This window comes from Equus asinus, chromosome 2, assembly GCF_041296235.1.
Source record: "Equus asinus isolate D_3611 breed Donkey chromosome 2, EquAss-T2T_v2, whole genome shotgun sequence".
Lineage (NCBI taxonomy): Eukaryota > Metazoa > Chordata > Mammalia > Perissodactyla > Equidae > Equus > Equus asinus.
Genome location: NC_091791.1, coordinates 158282307 through 158288509, shown reverse-complemented (window position 1 = coordinate 158288509; position 6203 = coordinate 158282307).

The following is a 6203-nucleotide window of genomic DNA, read 5'->3' as shown; positions in this document are numbered from 1 at the left end:
ACTCGGGCTGTGTGCTGGTGAGTATCTGTGTGTATTTCCATATTGACAACACAAGCCAAAGAGGAGCCACCTCCACACTTCAGAGACTCTGAACATCCTGCACATTGACCATCTAGAAAAGAAAGCAGAGGAGACAAGCGATTTTAGTAGAAAGTAAGTATATTTTTTTCTAAAAAGTACATAGTTAAAAACAAAAGGAACTCATCTTAGGAGACTTGGTAAAATGTCCCAAGTGTATACGGGCTCTTTAATGAAGCTGAAAGCTGACAATGTATTTTAAACAATTAAAGAATGAGGATCACGATTTTTTTTAAAAAAAGGATTAAGTAGGAAAAGACAACACTGACACCAGAAACGGAACCTCAGGACAAAATTCAATACAAGTCTCGAGGAAGTCGGAAGAAATGTGGTTACTGTGTTCTTTCAAGATAATCTTTTGCTGAAATGTCATGTAGCTGAACCTGACCCGTTTATTTAATATTCATTGGTGATGTTAGTAACATACATTTTGGGTAGCAAAATATGGTCATAAAAAATGATCAAAAAAAGAGAAGCTTGAGCCTGTTTCCTCTGTTTTGTGGCGGTAATTTGAATTTATTCTGTAATACTCATTCCACAGATATTTATTGTGTGCCCACTGGGACCAGGGACTGTACGAGTTGCTGTAGATCTTTCCATGCTGAATTTCTAGGATATTACCCTTAACTGTAACTGTGACATACAACAAATTTGGGGGAGCCTATTGAGCCAATTATAGGAAAGTCTACCCTCACTCGCTTCAGGTTGTAAGAAGACCTCCAGGAGGATCTACAATTTATACAACTTCTCCTACACTTCCTTAAGCTATCATAGTCTTCTCTATTATCCACATAATATTTCCTTGCTTTAAAATTTCCAAATGAGTTTGATTGAGCAATTATAGAAATTAAATAAGTGGGAATTACCTAATAGTTAGTTCTCCCATGTTTGTGAAAGAAAGAATAGTTATGAAATAACTAAATCTATTTTTCACTTCAGGAAAATAAATACTTGTGAACAAATCAATTAATTGCTACTCTAATGTCCTGCCAGAAATTCTCCATTTGTTGTATCAGCTCAGTAGAATAAACATCGCTAGATGGCACTGATAATTATCATTTGTCTCAAAGGAACCCAGGAGAATCAAGTGACTCGATAGACAAGATTTTATCTTACTTGCAAGAAAGTAAAATAAGCAATTTTGGTGATTATACTCAATGGGATAACGCAGAACAAAGTCAACTTAATGCACATGGAATTCAGAGCCAGACTAAGCTGCGATTCTGGCTTTGCCACTGTATTAAACTTGTGCAAGTTGCACAGCTTCTTAACGCCTCATCTGTGAAGTGGGTATAACAGCCTGCCTACCACACAGAATTTGTCCTGAGGAATAAATTGTTTTATATGTGCTAAGTACCCAATAAATGTTAGCTATGTTTATTATAATGTCAAAAAATTATTTTAAGTGAGTATACCTAGAAGAGTTTGCAGCCATCTTTGGCTTAGTAGTGGCATGAAACACGGTTTACACCTCTATAGAATTACTCAATACAGTAACTTGGCTTTCCCGGGTAGATTCTTCTCTTTTCTCCAAATGTTACTCTCTTGTTTCATTTCACGGCTTACTAAGACCCAATATCGCTTTCTCCTCACTTAAAGAGCTTCTAAAATCCCTCTTTCCCCACAGAACATTGTCTGACTTGTAGAAGTGAGATGATAAATCTTTTTCCCCTTCAGTTTCAACAAGCTACTTACACAACACAAACACGGAACACACCAAGGCGTGTAAGTCAATGTTTACTTTACATCCTAGCAAATGTTTTTTTGCAATGTGCACAGTTTAAAATGTAGGCTTCTTGCATTTTTGCAGGAATATTGTGTAGCTAATTTGTTTCCTAGGCTCGTACTTGACCATAGTCAGGAGTGGGGGTACTATGTACCTTCCTTAAGACGGATTCTGCATGGTTCTGAGGTCTCAAATAGTCCTTTTAACCTTCTGCAGCAAACACCAATACAAGTAATTCGATTCTGACGGGAAGACTGAAAATCGTCCTTCTAGAATATTTTGTGCTGCGTTATCACCCAAAAAGTGAGGATGGAGAGGCAGAAGACCAGAGAGGTGTTTCATCCTTCACATCTCAAGAAGTGAGCCTGACAACAAGCATGAGGCAGCCCCCAGGAGAAAGAGGACAGCCATGTGATGGACGTCTCCTTCAGTCCATCTCCAAGCCATGGCACCCTTTAAAAGAGCCACTGTCAGGGTTAAAAGAGCATCAGATGTCATAAAGGGAAAGAAAAGCTGTGGCATGTCCAGCTGAGAATCTCCCACCTTTTCCTTGGTGAAATAGTCTTTCCCCTACCCTGACCCTCAATTATATAAGTGATAGCATCCAGGCTGAGCACTCGGCCTTGCCACACTCCAGGACAATTTTTTTTTTTTTTTGAGGAAGATTAGCCCTGAGCTAACTACTGCCAATCCTCCTCTTTTTTGCTAAGGAAGACTGGCCCTGAGCTAACATCCATGACCATTTTCCTCTACTTTATACGTGGGATACCTGCCACAGCATGGCCTGTCAAGCTGTGCCATGTCCGCACCTAGGATCCGAACCCATGAACCCCCAGGCCGTGGAGAAAAGGAACGTGCACACTTAACCACTGCGCCACCAGGCCAGCCCCTCCAGCACAATTTTGAGTCTCCCATCGGAGCTGAATTACCTGTATTGGTGTCTGCTAGAGAAGGTTAAAGAGATTACTTGAGATCTCAGAACCATGCAGAATCCACCTTCAGGAAAGTACACAGAGCTAACGTTATCTAAGACAATATCTACACACTGAAGTCACCAAGAGAGATTTATAAATGCTAACGCTGGTTCCCACCCAGAGGTTTGGTCCAGGATGTGGCCTGGGCATCCGGATTTAAAGCTGCCCTCATGGTTCTAAAGTGTAGTTGAGAAACACTGATCTATCCAGTCAATAACCTGAGCACCAACCCACAAAGGCAGTAAGGGTGTGCTCTCTGCCCCAGACTTTTCCACGACTTGGCTCTGGAGGTGAATTGGCAAGACAACAAAACCCCGGGTCCTGGCACTGGCCCCTCAAGTCCATCCACAAATATTTATTGAGCTTTTACCACGTGAAAACTTCCAGGTCGATTTTCAAAAAGGTGATATTCTTCTCAAAGAATCAAACCCCTTGTCTCTCCTGTACCTTGCCACCCCAATTCTTCTCCTTAAGGGGAGGCTAGCTAACTATTACTATGGCGATTCTTCTCTTTCCTAAGAAGCTTAGTTAAAAATAAAGCAGCCTAGGGGCTGGCTCCGTGGCCGAGTGTTTAAGTTCGCATGCTCCGCTGTGGCGGCCCAGGGTTCGATCCTGGGCGCGGACATGGCACCACTCGTCAGGCCACGTTGAGGTGGCGTCCCACATCCCACAACTAGAAGGACCTGCAACTAAGATACACAACTATGTACAGGTGGGTTGGGAAGATAAAGCAGAAAACAAAAATAAAATAAAATAAAAATAAAGCAGCCTTTACAGGCTGTGATTACTTGTTTGAAATTGTTAGAAATAAGAGAGAAGATATAGACATATGAATGCATTTTTCTATGCTTCCTAATAAAATGAAACTGCAAAAAAAGTCAACAGGTCACAGGAATCTCCGGGGACTGACTACACACGCTCGCCCATCTGGTTTTCTAGGAGCTGGAGCCTCACTCCAAGAGAAGAAATAGTGGACAGAAAGGGAAACCATTAAAGGACAACAAGGACAGAGGTAGAGAAAGCAATGAAGTCAAAGGATGGAGTGGAGAATGAAGCAGGGTGAAAGAGAAGAGGAAAGTGGATCACTCATTGCACAGAAAGTCCTCACTCCCAGGGTTAATTGGTGCCAGTAGAAGGCATCTCCCAGAAAATCCACTTAAAATGGAACCATAATTTGATGTAAATAGTTCAAAAAGACTTGCTTAGAGCTTTTATTTCATTTTTTAACTGAAGTAACATTGGTTTATAACATTATATAAATTTCCAGTGTACATCATTATATTTGAACTTCTATATAGCCTGCATCGTGTTCACCACCAAAGTCTAGTTGCCATCCATATAAATGTGCCCCTTTACCCCTTTTGCCCTCCCCCATCTCCTTTCCCTCAGGGAACACCAACCTGTTCTCTGTATCTATGTGTGTGTTTGTTGTTCTTCCTTTATCTTCCACATATGGGTGAAACCATATGGTATTTGGCTTTCTCCATCTGGTTTATTTCACTTAACCTAACACCCTCAGGGTCCACCCATGTTGTCGAAAATCGCAAGATTTCATCTTTTTATGGCTGAGTAGTATTCCATTGTGTGTGTGTATATATACACCACATCTTCTTTATCCATTCATCTGTTGATGGGCACTTAAGTTGTTTCCAAGTCTTGGCTATTGTGAATAATTCTGCAATGAATATAGGAGTGCAGATATCTTTTTGAAGTCTTGTTTTTGTGTTCTTTGGATAAACACCCAGAAGTAGAATAGCTGGATCATATGGTAGTTCTATTTTTAATTTTTTGAGGGATCTCCATTGCTTGAGGAATCTCCACTGTTTTCCATAGTGGCTGCACCAGTTTACCACCAGCAGTGTACAAAGTTCTCTTTTCTCCACATCCTCTCCAACACTTGTTATTTCTTGTCTTTTTAATACTAGTCATTCTAACAGGCATGAGATGATATCTCATTGTGGTTTTGATTTGCATTTCCCCAATAATTAGTGATGCTGAACATATGCCTGTTGGTCATCTGTATCTCTTCTTTGGAAAAATGTCTGTTTGGATCCTCTGCTCAAATTTCAGCTGTTGTTTGTTTTTTTGCTGTTAAGTCGTATGGGTTCTTTATGTATTTTGGATATTAACCCCTTATCAGATAGATGATTTGCAAATATCTTCTCCTGATTGGTAGGTGTCTTTTCATTTTGTTATGGCTTCTTTTGCCATACAGAAATTTTTTAGTTTGATATAGTCCCATTTTTTGTGTTTCACTTGCCTCAGGAGACGTATTCAAAGATACTGCTAAGACCGATGTCAAAGAGTGTACTGCTTATGTTTTCTTCTAGGAGTTTTATGTTTTCAGGTCTTACTTTCAACTCTTTAATCCACTTCGAGTTAATTTTGTGTATAGTGTAAGATAATGGTCTACTTTTGTTCTTTTGTATGTGGCTGTCCATTTTCCCAGAACTATTTCTTTCTTTTTCTTTTTTTAAAGATTGGCACCTGAACTAACATCTGTTGCCAATCTTCTTTTTTTTTTCCTTCTTCCCCACAAAGCCCCCCAGTACTCAGTTGTATATTCTAGTTGTAGGTCCTTCTGGTTGTGCTATGTGGGATGCCACCTCAGCATGGCCTGATTGGTGGTGCCGTGTCCGCACCCATGATCCAAACCAGCAAAACTCCAGGCTGCCGAAACAGAGAGCACAAACTTAACCACTCGGCCATGAGGCCTGCCCCCCAGCACCATTTCCTGAAGAGACTTTCCTTTCTCCGTTGTATGTTTTTGGCTCTTTTGTTGAAGATTAGCTGTCCGTAGATGTGCAGGTTTATTTCTGGCTTCTCAATTCTGTTCCATCAATCTGTGTGTCTGTTTTTCTTCCAGGACCATGCTGTTTTGCTTGCTACAGCTTTGTAATATATTTTGAAATCAGGAAGTGTGATGCCTCCAGCTTCATTCTTTTTTCTCAGCATTGCTGTGGCTGTTCAGGGTCTTTTGTTGTTCCATATGAATTTGAAGATTCTTCGTTCTATTTCCACGAAAAACGTCATTGGGAGTTGGATAGGGATTGCATTGAATCTGTAGATTGCTTTAGGCAGTATGGTAGAAGTATCTTTTAAATGAAAGTAAAAATTATAAAAGCAAAGGCATTTTATTTTGTAAGTAACAAAAGATATTCTATAATTCAATGCAGGACTTCTTAGAATCAAGAGGAGGGCATCAAGTATTGATTTTTTGGTGTAGATGTAATTTTCCCAACAACGTTGTAAGATAGATAATCACCCATCATTTCACATTTCGCTTCGAAAGCACAATATTATCACTTTTCATTTGGTTTTTCCAAAAGTCTCACTAAAGCATTTGATATTCACGTTCTCTGTTTAATATTCTCCTTCTCCTTGATTTCTCTTCTCTAGTTGTTAACCGAACTCTACTAGTTTCC